The sequence below is a fragment of the Oncorhynchus masou genome, chromosome 33, assembly GCF_036934945.1.
Source record: "Oncorhynchus masou masou isolate Uvic2021 chromosome 33, UVic_Omas_1.1, whole genome shotgun sequence".
NCBI lineage: Eukaryota > Metazoa > Chordata > Actinopteri > Salmoniformes > Salmonidae > Oncorhynchus > Oncorhynchus masou.
The window spans coordinates 45,403,799-45,428,834 of NC_088244.1; the positions used below are offsets into that span (position 1 = coordinate 45,403,799).

Below are 25,036 nucleotides of genomic sequence, written 5' to 3' on the forward strand. Positions count from 1 at the left end.
GCATCCGCTACAAGACCATGGTGCTTGCCTACGGAGCTGTGAGGGGAACGGCACCGCAGTACCTCCAGGCTCTGATCAGGCCCTACACCCAAACAAGGGCACTGCGTTCATCCACCTCTGGCCTGCTCGCCTCCCTACCACTGAGGAAGTACAGTTCCCGCTCAGCCCAGTCAAAACTGTTCGATGCTCTGGCCCCCCAATGGTGGAACAAACTCCCTCACGACGCCAGGACAGCGGAGTCAATCACCACCTTCCGGAGACACCTGAAACCCCACCTCTTCAAGGAATACCTAGGATAGGATAAGTAATCCTTCTCACCCCCCCCTTAAATGATTTAGATGCACTATTGTAAAGTGGCTGTTCCACTGGATGTCAGAAGGTGAATTCACCAATTTGTAAGTCGCACTGGATAAGAGCGTCTGCTAAATGACTTAAATGTTAAATGTTAAAAGTACAGGGAACATAATCACTATGGTGAAGTGCTGTTCCATTCCATGTTTATGTCAAATAATATATCACACACACACAGTATTGCCAATGGGTACTTTATACATTTCATTACAGATGATATTTTTATATATTGCAAATAAAATAAGGAAGAAAAAAAAATAATCTCAAATGAATAATATTTCATATTAATTTCAAACATTGACATTAGCATTAGAACTTACCAGTCCAGAATGGCATCCTCGCCGTGCAGAAACATGTCTTCCGCCTAGGAGTCAAAACTAGCTTCGCTGAAAGATTCATCTTCCTGTAGAAACTCTGTCTCGCTGTCTCGATCAATTTCCTCTATAATTTGGGTTAAATCTGTATACCTAGACTTTATTTTAGCTTTTCCTGATTGATTCGCCATAATTTAAATATATAAACTTGGTGAAAATGCTATTGAATATGTACTGCTATGCGTAACACTTGTGGCTTCGTCAATGGCGAAGGAACCTCTTTTACGGCAGAGTTTACGACAAAGGCTGGTCTTCGAACGTATAACCATTACATATTGCAGTTTACCTCAGCTCATTGGCTATCTTCCAAGCTAGATTTCAAGATGATCAGTGGTCATTGGGCCAAAATACAGTCAATCAACGATAGACCGGTCCTACCATTGGTGCGCAATGAGGTCATTGATTGGTGTCTTAAAATTGGTGTGTTTCGGTCAATACGTCCCGGGAAAAGAACCATCATTTATGGTTGTTTTAGTAACAACCAGAGGATTGCAATGAAACCAACCATGACTGTGTGTAATTACCACGAACGCTTTGTCCAAAGTTGAATGAGAAGGAAATCACGACGCAACTGGTTTACAAATGTTTCATGTTAGGCTATAAAAATAGATTTTATCAACCAAAACGAACATTCACCGTGTAGTTAGGACGCTTGGCATTGCCATCAGAGGAAGATCTTCAATGGTATTGTTATTTCTGACTTTCATGATGCTAATGCTTGGTTGGAAAATGCTAGTAATACTTGTGTGTGCGTGGCGACATCCTCAGAAAATAGCATGTTTGCTTTCGCAGTAAAGCCTTTTTGAAATCTGACACAGCGGCTGGATTACTAAGATGTTCATCTTTTAAATGATGTAAGATACATGTATTTACAAGAATACAACGAATGGTGTATTTAAAATGTTAGCTCTCTGCAATTTCACCAGATGTTGGCCTGGTGGGATGTGAGCTTCTCACCTACCCTAGAGAGGTTAACACTTTTTTGGCTGCTACATGATTCCATATGTGTTATTTCATAGTTTTGATGTCTTCACTATTATTCTACAATGTAGAAAATAGTTCAAATAAATAAAAACCCTTGAATGAGTAGGTGTGTCCAAACGTTTGACTAGTACTGTATTTAAAACCATTTTGTTGCCTGTTATGTTATTTTGACATTAATACGTGTCACATATCAGTTTGCAAGCAATGTAAAAAAAAAATATTTAAAAAGTCATTGAGTTAATAAAGCCGCAAACAAACATGGTTTCTTTTTTGCTTTCTTGAGTAAGGCATCTGACTTAGAATACGTGGACAACTACAAATACTTAGGTGTCTGGTTTGACTGTAAACTCTCCTTCCAGACCCATATCAAACATATCCAATCCAAAGTTCAATCTAGAATTGGCTTCCTATTTCGCAACAAAGCATCCTTCACTCATGCTGCCAAACATACCCTTGTAAAACTGACCATCCTACCAATCCTCGACTTTGGCGATGTCATTTACAAAATAGCCTCCAATACCCTACTCAACAAATTGGATGCAGTCTATTACAGTGCAATCCGTTTTGTCACCAAAGCCCCATATACTACCCACCATTGCGACCTGTACGCTCTCGTTGGCTGGCCCTCGCTTCATACTCGTCGCCAAACCCACTGGCTCCATGTCATCTACAAGACCCTGCTAGGTAAAGTCCCCCCTTATCTCAGCTCGCTGGTCACCTTAGCATCTCCCACCTGTAGCACACGCTCCAGCAGGTAAATCTCTCTAGTCACCCCCAAAACCAATTCTTTCTTTAGCCGCCTCTCCTTCCAGTTCTCTGCTGCCAATGACTAGAACGAACTACAAAAATCTCTGAAACTGGAAACACTTATCTCCCTCACTAGCTTTAAGCACCAACTGTCAGAGCAGCTCACAGATTACTGCACCTGTACATAGCCCACCTATATTTTAGCCCAAACAACTACCTCTTTCCCTACTGTATTTAATTGTATTTATTTATTTTGCTCCTTTGCACGCCATTATTTTTATTTCTACTTTGCACATTCTTCCATTGCAAATCTACCATTCCAGTGTTTTACTTGCTATATTGTATTTACTTTGCCACCATGGCCTTTTTTTGCCTTTACCTCCCTTATCTCACCTCATTTGCTCACATCGTATATAGACTTGTTGATACTCTATTATTGACTGTATGTTTGTTTTACTCCATGTGTAACTCTGTGTCGTTGTATGTGTCGAACTGCTTTGCTTTATCTTGGCCTGTTCGCAATTGTAAATGAGAACTTGTTCTCAACTTGCCTACCTGGTTAAATAAAGGTGAAATAAAAAAAATAAAAAATAAAAATCTCCAAAATGTAGACGTTCAGCCGAGCTCATTGCTTTTTGTGTTGGTGGGGCAGCCAGCAGAAAATACGGAGCGTAGGGGTTGGTAATGTTCTCTAGATTTGCCGTTATTGACTCAGTGTTCTATCACTCGGGAACACTTGTCACCGCAAAATCTACAGGAGAGATCAAAAATTTAAGCCCCTTGGTTGCTGCCATAGATTTACTTTAGAAGTGCCCATCCAAGATGGTCCTTGGCCACAGATAAAATGTCATATCACGTTATATCTACCGTGTATCTTGATTGGACTGTTCATGTCAAGCTAGACAAGCAGTCATCATCATGAATCATGTCGACAATCCACTAACTGGGGTTTCACTGCCAAAAATACAATGAAACCATCTAGTGTTCAGCGAATAACAACACAATGTCAAAGACAGGTAGCCAAATTCACAATTTTGTAAGATGGCTAAATAAAGAACAAAATAATTGATTATTATATTATTATTTGTGCCATGGTCCTATAAGAGCTCTTTGTCACTTCCCACGAGCCGGATTGTGACAAAGACTTGATCTTACGTTTAATAAATGTATCGTATAGTGTGTGTGTGGCAGGCTTACAATGATGGCAAAAAAACAACATTTGAGAGTGCGCTGACCCTGGTGCTAGAGGTGGTATGCAGCTGGAGGTTGAATGTTTGAAGGGGTATAAAAAGTTTGGTAACCAATCTACTAGAAAATCCTTCTAAATTCCTTCTTTGAGGAAAAAATTATGATTATTAGAAAGCAAATTACAGACTCCTCCTTAAATCTGCGTATTCCTTCAAAGCTCAGTTGTCCTGAGTCTGCACAACTCTGCGTGGACCTAGGATCAAGAGAGACGCTCAAGTGTTTTAGTACTATATCTCTTGACACAATGATGAAAATAATCATGGCCTCTAAACCTTCAAGCTGCTTACTGGACCCTATTCCAACTAAACTACTGAAAGAGCTGCTTCCTGTGCTTGGCCCTCCTATGTTGAACATAATAAACGGCTCTCTATCCACCGGATGTGTACCAAACTCACTAAAAGTGGCAGTAATAAAGCCTCTCTTGAAAAAGCCAAACCTTGACCCAGAAAATATAAAAAACTATCGGCCTATATCGAATCTTCCATTCCTCTCAAAAATCTTAGAAAAGGCTGTTGCTCAGCAACTCACTGCCTTCCTGAAGACAAACAATGTATATGAAATGCTTCAGTCTGGTTTTAGACCCCATCATAGCACTGAGACGGCACTTGTGAAGGTGGTAAATGACATTTTAATGGCATCGGACCGAGGCTCTGCATCTGTCCTCGTGCTCCTAGACCTTAGTGCTGCTTTTGATACCATCGATCACCACATTCTTTTGGAGAGATTGGAAACCCAAATTGGTCTACACGGTCAAGTTCTGGCCTGGTTTAGATCTTATCTGTCGGAAAGATATCAGTTTGTCTCTGTGGATGGTTTGTCCTCTGACAAATCAACTGTAAATTTCGGTGTTCCTCAAGGTTCCGTTTTAGGACCGCTGTTGTTTTCACTATATATTTTACCTCTTGGGGATGTTATTCGAAAACATAATGTTAACTTTCACTGCTATGCGGATGATACACAGCTGTACATTTCAATGAAACATGGTGAAGCCCCAAAATTGCCCTCGCTAGAAGCATGTGTTTCAGACATAAGGAAGTGGATGGCAGCAAACTTTCTACTTTTAAACTCGGATAAAACAGAGATGCTTGTTCTAGGTCCCAAGAAACAAAGAGATCTTCTGTTGAATCTGACAATTAATCTTAATGGTTGTACAGTCATCTCAAATAAAACTGTGAAGGACCTCGGCGTTACTCTGGACCCTGATCTCTCTTTTGAAGAACATATCAAGACCATTTCAAGGACAGCTTTTTTCCATCTACGTAACATTGCAAAAATCAGAAACTTTCTGTCCAAAAATGATGCAGAAAAATTAATCCATGCTTTTGTCACTTCTAGGTTAGACTACTGCAATGCTCTACTTTCCGGCTACCCGGATAAAGCACTAAATAAACTTCAGTTAGTGCTAAATACGGCTGCTAGAATCCTGACTAGAACCAAAAAATTTGATCATATTACTCCAGTGCTAGCCTCCCTACACTGGCTTCCTGTCAAAGCAAGGGCTGATTTCAAGGTTTTACTGCTAACCTACAAAGCATTGCATGGGCTTGCTCCTACCTATCTCTCTGATTTGGTCCTGCCGTACATACCTACACGTACGCTACGGTCACAAGACGCAGGCCTCCTAATTGTCCCTAGAATTTCTAAGCAAACAGCTGGAGGCAGGGCTTTCTCCTATAGAGCTCCATTTTTATGGAACGGTCTGCCTACCCATGTCAGAGACGCAAACTCGGTCTCAACCTTTAAGTCTTTACTGAAGACTCATCTCTTCAGTGGGTCATATGATTGAGTGTAGTCTGGCCCAGGAGTGGGAAGGTGAACGGAAAGGCTCTGGAGCAACGAACCACCCTTGCTGTCTCTGCCTGGCCGGTTCCCCTCTTTCCACTGGGATTCTCTGCCTCTAACCCTATTACAGGGGCTGAGTCACTGGCTTGCTGGGGCTCTCTCATGCCGTCCCTGAGGGGGTGCGTCACCTGAGTGGGTTGATTCACTGATGTGGTCATCCTGTCTGGGTTGGCGCCCCCCCCCCTTGGGTTGTGCCGTGGCGGAGATCTTTGCGGGCAATACTCAGCTTTGTCTCAGGATGGTAAGTTGGTGGTTGAAGATATCCCTCCAGTGGTGTGGGGGCTGTGCTTTGGCATAGTGGGTGGGGTTATATCCTTCCTGTTTGGCCCTGTCCGGGGGTGTCCTCGGGTGGGGCCACAGTGTCTCCTGACCCCTCCTGTCTCAGCCTTCAGTATTTATGCTGCAGTAGTTTATGTGTCGGGGGCTGGGGTCAGTTTGTTATATCTGGAGTACTTCTCCTGTCCAATTCGGTGTCCTGTGTGAATCTAAGTGTGCGTTCTCTAATTCTCTCCTTCTCTCTCTCGGAGGACCTGAGCCCTAGGACCATGCCCCAGGACTACCTGACATGATGACTCCTTGCTGTCCCCAGTCCACCTGGCCGTGCTGCTGCTCCAGTTTCAACTGAACCGCGGCCCTAGGACCATGCCCCAGGACTACTTGACATGATGACTCCTTGCTGTCCCCAGTCCACCTGGCCGTGCTGCTGCTCCAGTTTCAACTGTTCTGCCTTATTATTATTCGACCATGCTGGTCATTTATGAACATTTGAACATCTTGGCCATGTTCTGTTATAATCTCTACCCGGCACAGCCAGAAGAGGACTGGCCACCCCACATAGCCTGGTTCCTCTCTAGGTTTCTTCCTAGGTTTTGGCTTTTCTAGGGAGTTTTTCCTAGCCACCGTGCTTCTACACCTGCATTGCTTGCTGTTTGGGGTTTTAGGCTGGGTTTCTGTACAGCACTTTGAGATATCAGCTGATGTACGAAGGGCTATATAAATAAATTTGATTTGATTTTGATTTGATTTAAATTCTTGTCATATGAAGAGAAATTGTAGATAAAGCGTATCGCTGATCATTGGCCATTGGACATAAACATTGAACAACAAGCAATGAGTGGTTTGGAAGGAATCAGTGGCTAACTGCAAGGATTGCAAAGCAATCACTACCCTTGCTATTCAGTGGAGTCGGGGTGTGGTCTGGGTTTAAGGGTGTCTTTTCCAAGCTTAAAAGGATAAGCATTGACATGCCATGGGCCAGAAAAGGTTGAATACATTGGCCATGCTATCAATCTAGCATGACTTCTGCCGCGTTCAAAACAACTGGAAACTCGGAACTGGTCAATTTCAGACTTTGGTAAGGTCAAGACAACTGGGAACTCTGGAATAAAAGAGCTCTGACTGGGGGAAATACATTTTGAGCAGTCATCCAACTCCGAAATCCAAGTCGGGAACTCTGGCTTCTTTCTAGAGCTCTGGCCTGAAGCTCACTGATGTCATGATTCAACTTTTTCCGAGTTCCCAGTTGTCCTGAATGAACCATATATCCAGAGAATGGCAGAATTTGATGACAAAATTTTCCCACAAAAAGGATTGTTACGGCTTTAAAGGTGGGAAGGAGAGTCGGACCAAAATGCAGCGTGTAGATTGCGATCCATGTTTAATAAACAAATGTAAAACACGAATCAATTACACCACTACAAAACAAAGAACGTAACGAAAACCGAAACAGCCTATACTGGTGTAAATAAACACAGAACAAGGACATCAGGACACTAAGGACAATCACCCACGAAACACTCAAAGAATATGGCTGCCTAAATATGGTTCCCAATCAGAGACAACGATAAACACCTGCCTCTGATTGAGAACCACTTCAGACAGCCATAGACTTAACTAGAACACCCCACTAAGCTACAATCCCAATACAAACACACCACATACAAAAACCCATGCCACACCCTGGCCTGACCAAATAAATGAAGACAAACACAAAATACTTTGCCCAGGTCGTGACAGAACCCCCCCCCCCCAAGGTGCGGAGTCCCGGACGCACACCAAAAACTATAGGGGAGGGTCCGGGTGGGCGTCTGTCCATGGTGGCGGCTCCGGCGCGGGACGTGAACCCCACTCTATCAAAGTCTTAGTCCCTCCTCCTCGCGTCCTTGGATAGTCCACCCTCGCCGCCGACCATGGCCTAGTAGTCCTCACCCAGAACCCCACTGGACTGAGGGGCAGCTCGGGACTGAGGGACAGCTCGGGACTGAGGGACAGCTCGGGACTGAGGGACAGCTCGGGACTGAAGGACAGCTCGGGACTGAGGGGTAGTTCGGGACTGAGGGGTAGCTCGGGACTGAGAGGAAGCTCAGTACTGAGAGGAAGCTCAGCACTGAGAAGAAGCTCAGCACTGAGAGGAAGCTCAGGCAGGTAGTTAGATCAGGCAGATCCTGGCTGGCTGGCGGTTCTGGCAGATCCTGGCTGCTTCTTGCAGATTGGCAGCTCTGGCGGCTTCTTGCAGACTGGCAGCCCTGACGGTTTCTTGCAGACTGACAGCTCTGGCAGCTCCATGTAGACTGGCAGCTCCTTTCAGACTGGCAGCTCCTTGCAGACTGGCAGCTCCTTGCAGACTGGCAGCTCCTTGCAGACTGGCAACTCCATGCAGACTGGCAGCTCCTTGCAGACTGACAGCTCCTTGCAGACAGGCAGCTCCTTGCAGACTGGCTGCTCCATGCATACTGACAGCTGTGGCTGCTCCATGCAGACCGGCAGTTCTGGCTGCTCCATGCAGACTGACAACTCATTGCAGACTGACAGCTCTAGCTGCTCCATGCATACTGGCAGCTCTGGCAGCTCCATGCAGACCGACAGCTCTGACTGCTCCATGCAGACTGGCAGCTCTGGCGGCTTCTTGCAGATTGGCAGCTCTGGCGGCTTCTTGCAGACTGGCAGCTCTGACGGCTTCTTGCAGACTGACAGCTCTGGCAGCTCCATGTAGACTGGCAGCTCCTTGCAGACTGGCAGCTCATTGCAGACTGACAGCTCCTTGCAGACTGGCAGCTCCTTGCAGACTGGCAGCTCCATGCATACTGACAGCTCTGGCTGCTCCATGCAGACCGGCAGTTCTGGCTGCTCCATGCAGACTGAAAACTCCTTGCAGACTGACAGCTCTAGCTGCTCCATGCATACTGGCAGCTCTGGCTGTTCCATGCAGACAGACAGCTCTGACTGCTCCATGCAGACTGGCAGCTCTGGCTGCTCCATGTTGACTGGCAGCTCTGGCTGCTCCATGCAGGCTGGCAGCTCTGGCTGCGCTGAACAGGCAGGAGACTCAGGCAGCGCTGTAGAGGCGGAAGGCTCTGGCAGCGCTGGACAGGCGGGAGACTCCGGGCAGCGCTGTAGAGGAGAAAGACTCTGGCAGCGCTGGACAGGCGGGAGACTCCGGCAGCGCAGGAGAGGAGGAAGGCTCTGACAGCGCTAAACAGGTGGGAGACTCCGGCAGCGCAGGAGAGGAGGAAGGGTCTGACAGCGCTAAAAAGGCGGGAGACTCCGACAGCGCAGGAGAATAGGAAGGCTCTGGCAGCACTGGAGAGGCGAGGCGCACTCTAGGCCTGATGCCTGGTACTGGCACTGGTGGTATTGGTATTGGGCCGAGGACACGCACAGGAAGCCTGGTGCGGGGAGCTGCCACCGGAGGACTGGTGGGTGGAGGTGGCACAGGATGGGCTAGACCGTGAAGGCGTACTGGAGATCTTGAGTGCAGGGCTGGCACAGGACGTGCAAGGCTAGGGAGGTGCACAGGAGGCCTGGTGCGTGAGGCTGGCACAATCTTCACCAGCCGACTAACATTCACCTCATGACGAGTATGAAGCGCTGACCCAGGTGCCATCAAACCCCGACACGCTCCATCAGGCGCATTCCATGCTTAAAGCACCAACACAGCAACTCCCTCATTTCTCTCTCCTCCAATTTCCCCATGAACTCCTTCACAGTCTCTGCTTCGCTCTCCTCCAATACCGGTACTGGTTCTGGTCTCCTCCTTGGCTCCTCACGATTAACAGGGGTAGTTGGCTCAGGTCTGACTCCTGACTCTGCCACACTCTCCCTGAGCCTCCCCCCAAGAAATTTTTGGGGCTGACTCTTGGGCTTCCATCCGCGTCGCCGTTCTGCCTCTTCATACCGGCGCCTCTCCGCTTTCTTTGCCTCCATTTCTTCCTTGGGGCAGCGATATTCTCCAGGCTGTTCCCAGGGTCCTTCTCCATCAAGGATCTCCTCCCAAGTCCATTTCTCCAAGTAATGCAGCCTCTCCCACTGCTGCTGCTGCTGCTGCTTCTGTTGATTCTCCTGATTCCAGCGCCTCTCTGCTTTCACCGCTTTCAGGCTTTGCCAGGGTTTCCTCCCAAGTCCAGAAATCCTTATTTCCTATCTCCTGCTGCCGCTGTTGCTTCTCCTGCTGCTCCTGCCTGTTGACACGCCGCTTGGTCCTGTTGTGATGGGTGATTCTGTTACGGCTTTCTAGGTGGGAAGGAGAGTCGGACCAAAATGCGGCGTGTAGATTGCGATCCATGTTTAATAAACAAACCTAAAACACGAATCAATTACAAACACTACAAAACAAAGAACGTAACGAAAACCGAAACAGCCTATACTGGTGTAAATAAACACAGAACAAGGACACCAGGACACTAATGACAATCACCCACGAAACACTCAAAGAATATGGCTGCCTAAATATGGTTCCCAATCAGAGACAACGATAAACACCTGCCTCTGATTGAGAACCACTTCAGACAGCCATAGACTTAACTAGAACACCCCACTAAGCTACAATCCCAATACAAACACACCACAGGTGCTTCTACACCTGCATTGCTTGCTGTTTGGGGTTTTAGGCTGGGTTTCTGTACAGCACTTTGAGATATCAGCTGATGTACGAAGGGCTATATAAATAAATTTGATTTGATTTGATTTGATTTGAAAAACCCATGCCACACCCTGGGCTGACCAAATAAATGAAGACAAACACAAAATACTACGACCAGGGCGTGACAAGGATAGCTGCGCCACCTTCCTGTTGTGAGCACAGCACAACAAGGTGAGTCCAAAAATGTCTTGTATGCTGCTGCATAAATGATGTAATATGCCAGGGAGATACAGTTGAAGTCGGATGTTTACATACACCTTAGCCAAATACATTTAAACTCAGTTTTTCACAATTCCTGACATGTAATGCTAGTAGAAATTCCCTGTCTTAGGTCAGTTAGGATCACCACTTAATTTTAAGAATGTGAAATGTCAGAATAATAGTGGAGAGAATGATTTATTTCCACTTTAATTTCTTTCATCACATTCCCAGTGGGTCAGAAGTTTACATACACTCAATTAGTATTTGGCAGCATTGCCTTTAAATTGTTTAACTTGGGTCAAACTTTTCAGGTAGCCTTCCACAAGCTTCCCACTGTAACGTGGGTCAATTTTGGCCCATTCCTCCTGACAAAGCTGGTGTAACTGAGTCAGATTTGCATGACTCCTTGCGGGTACACACTTTTTCAGTTCTGCCAACAAATGTTTTATGGGATTGAGGTCAGGGCTTTGTGATGGCCACTCCAATACCTTGACTTTGTTGTCCTTAAGCCATTTTGCAACAACTTTAGAAGTATGCTTGGTGTCATTGTCCATTTGGAAGACCCATTTGCGACTAAGCTTAAACTTCCTAACTGATGTCTTGAGATGTTGCTTCAATATATCCACATAATTGTCCATCCTCATGATGCCATCTATTTTGTGAAGTGCACCAGTCCCTCATGCAGCAAAGCACCCACACAACATGATGCTGCCACCCCCGTGCCTCACATTTGGGATGGTGTTCTTTGGCTTGCAAGCCTCCTCCTTTTCTTCCAAACATAACAACGGGCATTATGGCCAATCAGTACCTTCAGGTGTTTGGAGATTGTTCCCAAGGACTAACCAAAATGTGAAGGTCTACAATGTTTTTTCTGAGGTCTTGATTTCTTTTGATTTTCCCATGATGTCAAGCAAAGAAGCACTGAGTTTGAAGGTAGGCCTTGAAATACATCCACAGGTACACCTTCAATTGACTCAAATGATGTCAATTAGCCTCTCAGAGCTTCTAAAGTCATGCCATCATTTTCTGGAATTTTCCAAGCTGTTTAAAGGCACAGTCAACTTATGTATGTAAACTTCTGACCCACTGGATTTGTGATAGATTTAACGTATAATTCACTCTGTCTGTAAACAATTCTTGGAAAAATTACTTTTCTCATGCACTAAGTAGATATCCTAACTGACTTGCCAAAACTATAGTTTAACAAGAAGTGTGTGGAGTGGTTGAAAAGCGAGTTTTAATAGCTCCAACCTAAGTGTATGTAAACTTCCCACTGATCCTAACTGACCTAAAACACTGAATTTTTACTAGGATTAAATGTCAGGAATTGTGAAAAATGGAGTTTAAATGTATTTGGCTAAGGTGTATGTAAACCTCTGACTTCAAATGTATGTAGGAAGAGATGACATTTTAAGCATTGCACAGTCTTCACCTTTTACGGGGCATGCAGTCTTTCACTAGCCACTCTACAAACACACCTCATAATTCTATTGAGGCAACAAGCGAACATGACACCAGGAAAGGAATGTTTCATACCTGCCATTGCACTTCCTGACAGGGATTCTCATTGTCTGTGGAATGTTGTTTCGGGAAAACACCTGTGTAACTTGGTCAGCACCATTTTCTTCCAGACGTGCTGACACACTTTCCCGAAAACAGGTCGGCACTGTGGAAAGGTGCACACCTGGTCTGTGCACACACACACACTCCATCTCCCCAAAATAATTTGTTGTAATTTTAGAGCTATTTATTTGAATACTGGACACGTTACACGTTACAATTACCATGATAAGACCTGCAACCTTGGAATCTTCTGAGTTCTCGTGGTAACACAGAAGCACTACTGGCACTAGTTTTTCTGTGTTTTTCTTAAGGAGAAGAGGTTTGTCAGAGACAAACTGAACCGGTTGTGTATTTTCACATGGAAAAGTACTCAGCAGGATTAGGTAATGCTGATGGATAATTTATTAGAAGTTCTCTCTGGAAATAGTGCTCCACACAGTTAGGAGCTGAGGGGTGGATCGCTGTGCAGCACTCGCCAGTTCCTGGTGAGATGTGTTATAAACCAATCACACGCTTGGCAATATGAAAAAGAGAAAGAGGATTGATGTCGCGCAAAGACGTTTATCAAACTTAGGCATCATTACCAAAAGCAGCGGCACATTACTTTAGCTACAGAAAGGTCTTAGAATCACTTGTGATTTTTAATTACAACTCTTCCCATCATTCTTCTTAATTTTAATTAATGGACTGCACTTGTACTGTGTTGGACATCCATTGCCAACTCCCCCAGACAACTTGTGATGACAGTGAGCACAGTGTATAAATGATAACTTTACCAACATATTTAAGAAGTTGTAACAACCGAACAGACTTTTCTCATAGTCAAGTAAAAAGCGGATTCAGTGAATTCAATTTTACTCCCGAGTTTAGCACAGATCTGGGCCTAAGGCCATGTCAGTGGACAAACAAGGAAATAAGGGGTAGAGAGGGGTGTGTGAACGTGCCTCCTCTGTGGCAACTTCTCTGTTGATTGGCTGCCAGGAAACACCGCGTGGAAAGCATTCATCATGCTAACAAACAAGTTTAAATGGCCTGACTTACTGTAAGAGTGTCATATCACATACCAGCCCTTAGCTGTTGACACAAGCTTGCCAAGGCTCTTCCGATTAATCGGACCTTGATGCAACCCTCGGCCAGTATTCATGAAATGTATCACAGTATGAGTGTTGATCTAGAATTATTTGGCTTCTAGATATTTATGAATGAGATGGGGACTTGATCCTAGATCCGCACTCCTACTCTGAGAGACTTTGTGAAAACAACCCCTAAAGCGTAGGCCGTATTCGGCTGACGATCCATCTTGTGACCACGACTCTCTCCCTCCATCCCTCCTTCCCTCTCTAAGTGCTTCCTGGAGCTAGGTGAGTGCCAGCTCAGTCTGGAGGGCTTCAACGATAGCACCATCCCCAAAGAGCTGCAGTACTACAGCCACTCCACGACCGCAACTGATACAAGGTCAGTCACCTCCCACACCTTTCACCTCTAACTCCTGTCACTCCCATCAGGCATGCATGTTGAGTCCTCCATTTACAGTGGTTCCTCCTTAAACAGTTGTGGCACACCTTGTGGGCTGCATTCTGTGGCACGTCATTTAATTGGGCCAATTTTTTGCCCTTTTTTTCTGTTAATGCAAGTTATTGCTAGTTTGACCACCAGAGGGCACCTTTGAGAAGCATTTGATAGTCTTTCATATTGCAGGAGACCAGAGTTCAATCCCCGACCGGGAGGAGGCGGTAGGCTGTCCTTGTAATAAGAATGAGTTCTTAACTGATTCCATATGTGTTATTTTACAATGTAGAAAATAGTAAAAATATAGAAACATCCTGGAATAATTAGGTGAGTCCAAACTTTTGACTGCTACTTGCTACTTACTGCTACTATTTATTCTACTTGCTACTTGCTTAATTCATTTGATTAACATTATGGTGTTTCTATTCCGTGAAAAATGAAAAACCCTCTGGGTAAATTCAGAAAGTTTCACTCTCAGAGCGCACACTGAACATAGGATTGATTTGAGTGTTCTGGCCTTACAACGGCAGTCATACACACAAGCTAACGTTGGCTAGCTTGCTAGCTACTTCCAGACACAAAAAAGACCTCTCTGACCATTTTACTCACCATAAATTCATTATTCTACGCTCTGGTGCTTTGAAATCGGAGTTGATAACCAGAGCGGATTTACGAAAGCACCTGAATGTTCATTGAGAATGCAGAATGACTATAGCATTTAGCTAAGCTAAGAATGACGGGAATAATCAAGTCAATAAATATTGAGTAGTTACAGTGCCTTGCGAAAGTATTCGGCCCCCTTGAACTTTGCGACCTTTTGCCACATTTCAGGCTTCATACATAAAGATATAAAACTGTATTTTTTTGTGAAGAATCAACAACAAGTGGGACACAATCATGAAGTGGAACTACATTTATTGGATATTTCAAACTTTTTTAAACTGAAGAATTGGGGGTGCAAAATTATTCAGCCCCTTAAGTTAATACTTTGTAGCGCCACCTTTTGCTGCGATTACAGCTGTAAGTCGCTTGGGGTATGTCTCTATCAGTTTTGCACATCGAGAGACTGACATTTTTTCCCATTCCTCCTTGCAAAACAGCTCAAGCTCAGTGAGGTTGGATGGATGGAGAGCATTTGTGAACAGCAGTTTTCAGTTCTTTCCACAGATTCTCGATTGGATTCAGGTCTGGACTTTGACTTCTAACACCTGGATATGTTTATTTTTTAACCATTCCATTGTAGATTTTGCTTATTGTTTTGGATCATTGTCTTGTTGGAAGACAAATCTCCGTCCCAGTCTCAGGTCTTTTGCAGACTCCATCAGGTTTTCTTCCAGAATGGTCCTGTATTTGGCTCCATCCATCTTCCCATCAATTTTAACCATCTTCCCTGTCCCTGCTGTAGAAAAGCAGGCCCAAACCATGATGCTGCCACCACCATGTTTGACAGTGGGGATGGTGTGTTCATGGTGATGAGCTGTGTTGCTTTTACGCCAAACATAACGTTTTGCATTGTTGAAAAAAGTTAAATTTTGGTTTCATCTGACCAGAGCACCTTATTCCACATGTTTGGTGTGTCTCCCAGGTGGCTTGTGGCAAACTTTAAACAACACTTTTTATGGATATCTTTAAGAAATGGCTTTCTTCTTGCCACTCTTCCATAAAGGCCAGATTTGTGCAATATACGACTGATTGTTGTCCTATGGACAGAGTCTCCCACCTCAGCTGTAGATCTCTGCAGTTCATCCAGAGTGATCATGGGCATCTTGGCTGCATCTCTGATCAGTCTTCTCCTTGTATGAGCTGATAGTTTAGAGGGACGGCCAGGTCTTGGTAGATTTGCAGTGGTCTGATACTCCTTCCATTTCAATATTATCGCTTGCACAGTGCTCCTTGGGATGTTTAAAGCTTGGGAAATCTTTTTGTATCCTAATCCGGCTTTAAAATTCTTCACAACAGTATCTCGAACCTGCCTGCTGTGTTCCTTGTTCTTCATGATGCTCTCTGCGCTTTTAAAGGACCTCTGAGACTATCACAGTGCAGGTGCATTTATACGGAGACTTGATTACACACAGGTGGATTGTATTTATCATCATTAGTTATTTAGGTCAACATTGGATCATTCAGAGATCCTCACTGAACTTCTGGAGAGAGTTTGCTGCACTGAAAGTAAAGGGGCTGAATAATTTTGCACGCCCCATTTTTCAGTTTTTGATTTGTTAAAAAAGTTTGAAATATCCAATAAATGTCATTCCACTTCATGATTGTGTCCCACTTGTTGTTGATTCTTCACAAAAAAATACAGTTTTATATCTTTATGTTTGAAGCCTGAAATGTGGCAAAAGGTCGCAAAGTTCAAGGGGGCCGAATACTTTCGCAAGGCACTGTAGTTAGATAGATAGCCTATAGTTAATATACTGTCAAGTTTGATGTATAACTACTAACGTTAGGTAGCTAACATACCGGTACATACTGCTGTAATGATATGCTATGTGGTTCAGTTAGCCTATAGTTAATATACTGTCAAGTTTGATGTATAACTACTAACGTTAGGTAGCTAGCTAACATACTGCTGTAATGATATGCTATGTGGTTCAGTTAGCCTATAGTAAATATCCTGGCAAGATTGATGTATAACTACGAATGTTAGGTAGATAGGAAACACACCGGTACATACTGCTGTAATGATATGCTATGTGGTTCGTAAGGACAGTGTAGCTAACAAATTAACAAATTAACAATAATCAGTTTATTCTTTGGTTTAAACTGCCCATTCACAGTCAGTTAGAGACACAGTAGAGCATTGGGACAAAAATAATAATAATAATCAGTGCTCTCACTCCCCTTTGGTTGTTAAGGCAAATCTGGTCGGTGATGGGATGAGGGTTTTCACACATAGCTCTGCTATTAGACTATTCTTAAGGTTGAATAGTCTATTGTTCAGCTATTAGCCTCCCTCCCCAACTTGCAACAAATGGATTTATTTTTGTTGAGAGCAAAAACGCTTTTATTGTCAATCCAAAATATTATTTCTGAAAGCAACTTTTTTAATTTTCAATCAACAATAATTGTTCTTATGGCAAAAACGAGGCTTCAAATGTAAAAAAAAATTTGCAATCAAATATTTTGTAATACAGCGCAAAACAATATGCTTTTTATTCCCCAAGAAGATTTTGAGAACAAAAAATGCATTTGAAAACAAAAAAAGGAAGTCATAGCGGACACCTACGTAGAAGGACTGTACGGCATCTCAGGTAAGCAGCACTGGGCGCTCTTCCGTCCAACTTCTAACGTTACATAGCTAGTAGTTAGCTCCTACGATTCAGTGTCGGTTCATAACGTTCTACTATATTACATAGATACATACAGTGGGGCAAAAAAGTATTTAGTCAGCCACTAATTGTGCAAGTTCTCCCACTTAAAAAGATGAGAGAGGCCTGTAATTTTCATCATAGGTACACTGGACAGGTGTCTTTTATACTGATAACAAGTTCAAACAGGTGCCATTAATACAGGTAACAAGTTGAGGACAGCCTCTTAAAGAAGAAGTTACAGGTCTGTGAGAGCCAGAAGTCTTGCTTGTTTGTAGGTGACCAAATACTTATTTTCCACCATAATTTTCAAATAAATTCATAAAAAATCCGACAAAGCGATTTTCTGGATTTTTTTTCTCCTTTTGTCTGTCATAGTTGAAGTGTACCTATGATGAACATTACAGGCCTCTCCCATCTTTTGAAGTGGGAGAACTTGCACAATTGGTGGTTGACTAAATACTTTTTTTGCCCCACTGTACATACCGTAGAATGATAAATCATGCAATTTTTATTCTCAAGCTAACTAAAAATATTTACATTTACATTACATTTAAGTCATTTAGCAGACGCTCTTATCCAGAGCGACTTACAAATTGGTGAATTCACCTTCTGACATCCAGTGGAACAGCCACTTTACAATAGTGCATCTAAATCATTAAGGGGGGGTGGTGAGAAGGATTACTTATCCTATCCTAGGTATTCCTTGAAGAGGTGGGGTTTCAGGTGTCTCCGGAAGGTGGTGATTGACTCCGCTGTCCTGGCGTCGTGAGGACGCCAAATTCCTGTTCTCGCCATTTTCAGTTGAATTCATCTAACTTTCTTTCATGGCAACTCATAAGCAGGCCATGTCGTATTTGCTTCATAGTCGATATATAATCATATTTCGTGACAGTGTAACAGTTAGCTTTTTTTACAGTGATGAAAGAACACAATATGTCTGTCAGGGAATGCTATTCTGATATGTCAGATGAAGAGTTAGACCAGAAAGTCAGGGACATTAAGGCAAGATGCCCCATGCAGGCTTTAGAATGGTCAAAGGAAGTCAGAACAATGGTCCATCGTGTACAATGGAGAAGAGTTAGGGAGTCTTTGCAGCGTGTAGATGGTGCAGGTATCATTGCCAGAATGATCCAGCTTCGTTGCATTGCTCGGCAAAAATACTCAGTTCCTGCACCCCTGTCTCTTGTCCACATTGATACAAATCATAACTTGATTAGGTACTAAGATGTATAATGTCTCCATCAAATCTAAGTTATTTTATCTTTTTTAATCTTACTTATTCCTAGACACATTTTCAATGATGTATGAAATTGGAGATGTTAAACTGGTAATCGATAAATAATGAATCAGGTTAATAGGTTAAACATTTCACTTTTAATTCCAATGTGGGTTTTTTTCAAGATACAACATTGTCTCATTTGGTGGTATAGATGGATTTTCAAGGAAGGTGAGTATATTATTTTGTATACATATTGCATATGTCTCATCACCTAATGAACAACCACAACACCAGTCTGGTGTTAAGCTTTCTGTGCTCTATTGTCGCATCCTGAAAATTACATCTGCTGCTTTAGATTGAAAGGTCATATCTCAGTTATTATTTTCGTATCTACAAAAAATAAGCTATTTTCTTTCATTTCAGATGTATGTTCACTGTCCGAGGAACAGGCCGTGGAAGCTTTATTGCTGGCAAAAGTGTCCATAACCAGAGGTAATTAAACTGTTCTGTGTTCTTTTCTCTCTTCCTCTCTGCCTGTCTTGTACATTGAACCTGTCTCACATGCATTAATTAAAAAACCCTTAAGATGTCAGCTGCTAATATTCAGATTTACACCACATTAACACTCAACCATTTTCACTGGACTGTCAAGCCCCTGTTGCTGCCAAATTTGTCACTGTTACAGATGTGTTTCTTTTGAGCGTTCCAGATTGAGCAGGTGGAGGACCTGCTTTCTCAGGAGGATAATCTGGTATCTGGAAACACTGACAATGGGGTCATTGTTCCTGACATCCCATGCTCCCTGTCTACTGGGAATCTTGCTGTGCTGCAACGTCAAGTGAACCCCACCACTGACTCCTCATCTTTTGGTCAGGACATATACATGCATGCTATTCGATTAGTTACAAGTATCCAGCCTTTTTAGGTGCAGTCCTGCCACACTATGTAGGATATTGTTTTAGCCCCAGTGTCACTCATGATAATTGCCAACAGTTGTATTTTTTGGAGGAGGGTGAAGGAGGCCCAGCTGTCAAAGTGAGAGAGTAGGCTATTCTGGATAGAGCAGGTACTTTTGTGTAGCCTACTTCTTGTGAGGTTTTCTGTCCTCAGATAAAGAGAGCTGTGAAAGCCTGTCTGCAGATTAAGAGTTCCCAATGAAGAGCAGCGGTTCTCAGTCATGGGGACTCAGAGGTGCACATTTTTGTTTTTGCCTCAGCACTGCAAAGCTGGTTCAAAGGATCGACTCATCGTCAAGCTTCAAGTGGTATTTATGCATTCATTTGTGATGCTATCTTTGATATTATCCTGCTCTTGTCACATGCTACACATATCTATCTATCCAATGTTAGCACGATGTGTTATATGGGATATTATACAGGAAGTATTATTAAAGAGATGCTTTACATTGAAATACAGATAGAGATGCAGAAGTCCCAGAGTTACTGATCCAAGGTCAGTTTATATTATACAGGAAGTATTATTAAATAGATGCTTTACATTGAAATACAGATAGAGATGCAGAAGTCCCAGAGTTACTGATCCAAGGTCAGTTTATATTATACAGGAAGTATTATTAAATAGATGCTTTACATTGAAATACAGATAGAGATGTAGTAGTCCCAGAGTTAATGATCCAAGGTCAGTTTTGCATTTCACCTCCTGATGATTATGATGACTGCCGTGTTAACATGACTAAGCTTTGTTTTTCTATTATATCTATATCCATCTGTCATTCATCTGCAGTGTCAGGACCCGGTTTCGAACCTGGGTCTCCGGAGAAACAGTCACTTAACCAACTGAGCCACGAATAGACAGCAGAACCCAGAAGATGAGGCAGACACAGCAGTACTTAAGACGGTGTATTTAATAAAGAAAAACTCCTAAAATAAAAAATGGCAAATCCAAAAGGTGGTAGGTAAAACACAAAAAAAAAACTAAAAAGAAACTCACTAAAACTAAACAAAAACAAAAAAAAGAATACTACAAGAACTTCACCCGGAATCGACAAGAGCACACAGAACACTAGGGCAGGGTGCCAACATACAAACACAGAGCACAGAACTGAGGGAAACAAAGGGTTTAAATACAATCAGGGGAAACGAGACACAGGTGCAAACAATAATGGGGATCAAGGGAAAAACACAGGGACAAAAAGCACAATGGGGACATCTACTGACAAAAACACGGAACAACCCTGGCCAAATCCTGACATGCAGGTATGTTTTGATGTGAGAGATGGTGCCAGTCCCCTTAACGCCACCTCACCCGCTCTTAAGATAACCTTCGGGCCGACTAGGAGCCTGGTTAGGAGACACCACAAGAGGCACTATAATTGTGATGAACTGAGAGAGTTTTAGGTAGCATTGGAATTCATTAATCTTATGCTGTCTTCCCTGCTCCTCTGTTCTTACCTCTTTCCTTTGGTCTTCTATACCTCTCTCCCCACCTGTCTTCCTCTTTTTATAATGCAAACCATATGTGCATTGAAGTACAGATTGAACTTGTATTCATAATAGAATATTATAAATATTATAATTGTAACACCTGGATAATGAACTTTCAATAAAGCGTTTCACATTCTCCACTGGTTGAAATGAAGTATCTCATTGAAATACTATCCTGTGTCCTTAGATTACTGCAGATGAAGGGAGTTAGATATGCATAGAAAGTGTGGTGAACTGTTTTTTTTCTGTATATATGAATTACAAAATAGCCATAAATCATGTTTCGAGTCTATTACATAGTTACAATGTGTACTCATTGATGGAGCAGGAGTGGTAAACACTGTTGAAGTGTATAATTGTAATACATACATGCAGACACAGCATCATTCAAATAATGGAGTTTGTTCTGGATTGTCTCAGAGATTCATACCTGAACCGCACCTCTATTTACCAAGGAAGAATACATGATCAGTGAATATATTCAATGTACAGGCTACAATGTGGGAATATCATGCGTGGTAATAACTACAGTACATGTATATAGGACTTGCATCCTTGGCACAATAAAGTTATTATATTCTACTCAATCCATTGGCTTCATTAATGCCATTCAGACTTGAAGTCGATCCAACAACAGGTTCATAGGTTCTGAACTAATGGTCCATACACAGATCAGTATTAGTTCAGGACCTAACGTTTTAGGGTCCATACACAGATCGGCTACATATTGTAGCTAGCTACACATCCATAGGCGTACAGTTATTTTTATCCTCACTACACAATAAGTAAATAGCTAGCTAGCTATGTTACTTCAACTGTATTACATGGCAAATATAAGCAATTCAAGCTAACACAGTTGTACATCAAATTTGCAGTAAATGCTTTAGCTAGCTAGATTCTTTACATCCACTGTTTCACAAGATGAACATAAAACATTACACAACACACATTACAAATTAATTATCATGTCATAACACCAGCTAGCTAGCTGGCTAATGTTAGCTAGTCAGCTAACTTGCTAAATAAGGATTTTTGTGAATTAACTTTATGACAAAAAAATATGCACAAATGTTTGTCTCTACATTAACGTATTCATCTCAATTATACATTTCTTGCTTGACTCGTTATGACGTTATAAACACTTTCATTTGCTTCTACCATAATGTTTTTTCAGACATCTTTGCTGAAGAAAGGCCCCAGGGACGGGTGGCCCGCGTCAAATTTGTTATTGGAACCAATCGATATGATTGGTCATATGAAAACCTTGGGACCCAAATGCATAATGAGTGCTCTAACTCCCCCTTGTGGTGGTCTGGAGCAATGAAACCATGACGCAGGGTACCTCTAAGTCCCACGGTGTAAGCTCACAACTTTTAAAGGAGGAACCACTGTACTAAACATAAGGTTTGTGTGTTGTTATGAGTTGATTCGAAAGGAACCAAGGACACTCTTGGAGTGTTATACTGTATGTCCATGCCCACACTGCAGACAAGAAATGCCACTTTTTTCATCCCTTGAGTGCCATCCTCTCAACTATCTCATTACATAACAACATAACAAATCAAGAACATGGTCTGTTTAGACCCAACATGGTCTGTTTAGGCCTTACTCCTCTGGGACATCTCACATATCTTTCATATTGGCTAACACACTAGAAGTTGACGTGATAACATGAGTTCAAACACATGTTTAAACATGTACACCTGTCATTCTATAACCCCTAATAAAATTAAAACATTGCTCACCTGGTGTAATTTTTTCTTTTTTGGCAGGCCTGGCACTCATGGGCAGTAATAAACTTTGAGGCGGTGCTGCACTGCAAGAACCAGAACCAGAACCAGAACCAGGGACAGGACAAGAAGAAAAGAAGAAGGACCACGCCTGTGGTGCCAGCGCCAACAGTGAGGCCAGCAACAGCGAGCTGGACTGCACAGAGCACAGCCCAGTGCCCTTGTCGGGCCAGAAGAAGGCCAACAAGGAAAGGGAGGCAGCCATCTTGAACCCTTCTTCCTCCACCATCCACAAACGTTAACCTGCCCTTTCAATCTTCACTATGGGACCAATCCGAACTAATTTGACAGACCTGTGTGTAACTTGAAACGTAAATCACATGTCAATGAGAGTCAAGGAGAGAATTTGAGTTGAAGGACAAGTGAGGCTGGTGTGACAACTTGATGTCACGCCAAAAAAGAGGTGGCGAAAAGTGACAGAAAAAACCTATTGCGTAAGCAGTAGATTAAGTTTTCCCTCTACTCTGTTGACAACAAATTGTTTGTTTGTTTGTGGTAAGATCATTCAGACAAATCTATTCATTTCAAATGGACCAACTTAGGTCTTCTGTCTATGAATTAATGCCTTACTGAATTCAAAGTACAATCAATCACAATTCTTTCTCTCCTTCATTCTCCCTGTTGTTTGGAAAGCACAGGACCTCTCCAAGACGTTACTTCTCTGTGTGGTTCCTGCTGTCCAGGGTTTCTTCCACTCCATCTCCCTCTCCAGGGGAGACACCTTCCAGGACACCCTCAGGTAAGTCTCCACACAGGGCCAGGGCCAGTAGTCACAAAAAGTCTTAGAGTAGGAGTGCTGATCTAGGATCATTCTTCTCTTTCAGATCAAAATGAATAATATTATAAGGATGGGGGAGACCTGAAACTAGATCAGCACTCCTACTCCTACTCTCCTACATTGATAGACCCTGAATTGAAATATGTTGAGAGGGAGCCCTCTGGTGGCAGAGAGAATAATTTGTGTTGCTTCATGGACTTGATGCCTTAGTGTCGATTTGCTTTGGTTTGAATGTGTGTTGATATTCAGCTTTTTAGGGAAACTTTTTTGTTGTTGTGTGTGAACCTGTCAATAAATATGCAATGGACACAAGACTTGATGCTTCTGTTTACTTTCTCCAGGGTGCTGACCCTCTGGTTTGACTATGGATACTGGCCTGAAGTCAACAAGGCACTGGTGGAGGGCATCAAAACCATTCAGATGGACACCTGGATCTCACATGCTCATTTTCGATTTGCTTTTATTATTATGTCCGTTGTGATAAAACTCCTTGAAACTGAATTCTTCCCATGGGCAAGGTTGATATTGGGCCATGAATCATCCATAACAGTTATTCAACAAAGTCTTATAGGACAGTAACAGAATAGGAAAGCCAGATTGCATTTCCACGGGGGGGATAACTATGTTATGTCTCCCTCTTGCCCCCTCGCCCATAGGTGATCCCCCAGCTGATTGCCCACATTGACACTCCCCGCGCTCTTGTGGGCCGCCTCATCCACAAGCTGCTCACTGACATTATTCGGTAAGACACCCAGGTAACGATTGACATACTGCTGCTGGAGCTAGGTAGCCTTGGTTGGAAGCCTATTTCTGCTCTCTTTCCAACTTCATTAAATGATCGTGCCATGTTCTATCTCTCCCTCTTTTCTTCTGGTCTTTGAGCTATCTGTTGACGGTGGCCTCCAAGTCTACCACCAATGCCCGCCACAACGCTGCTAACAGGATCCTCGAGAACATGTGTGAGAACTGTAACACCCTGGTCCAGCAACCCATCATGATATGTGATGCTAGTCAGTGCACAATACTCCACCTCACAGTGCAGCTATATACAGTACCAGTCAAAAGTTTGGACACAGCTACTCATTCCAGGGTTTTTCATTATTTTTTTTACTATTTTCTACATTGTAAAATAATAGTGAAGACACAAAACTATGAAATAACACATGGAATCATGTAGTAACCAAAGAAGTGTTAAACAAATCAAAATATATTTTAGATTTTATATTCTTCAAAGTAGCTACCCTTTGCCTTGATGACAGCTTAGCACACTCTTGGCTTTCTCTCAAACAGCTTCATGAGGAATGCTTTTTCAACAGTCCCACAAATGCTGAGCATTTGTTGGCTGTTTTTCCTTCACTCTGCAGTCCAACTCATCCCAAACCATGTTAATTGGGTTGAGGTCGGGTAATTGTAGAGGCCAGGTCATCTGATGCAGCACTCCATCACTCTCCTTCTTGGTCAAATAGACCTTACACAGCCTGGAGGTGTGTTTTGGGTCATTGTCCTGTTGAAATACAAATGATAGTCCCACTAAGCGCAAACCCACATGTAGCTAACGCCCTACACTTTTCTGGTCTGGTATGTTCATTCTCAACTCATCCCTTATACACTCGGGTAAAAGGGCTGCATTTCCGTCATGCTGATACGCTCTCTGAGCTCCCTCAGGCATGGCTACTTACTGGTGCAAAGCATCATCAAAAATGATGATCTCGTTAGAAAACTAAAATGACAATCCTACCTTAACAAAAATAGTT

General features: G+C 43.0%; 1 pseudogene; it reads left to right on the forward strand.

Moving 5' to 3' along the window:
• LOC135527490 (serine/threonine-protein kinase mTOR-like) overlaps positions 1-25,036 on the forward strand; it is a 62,627-nt pseudogene that overhangs the window by 13,120 nt on the left and 24,471 nt on the right.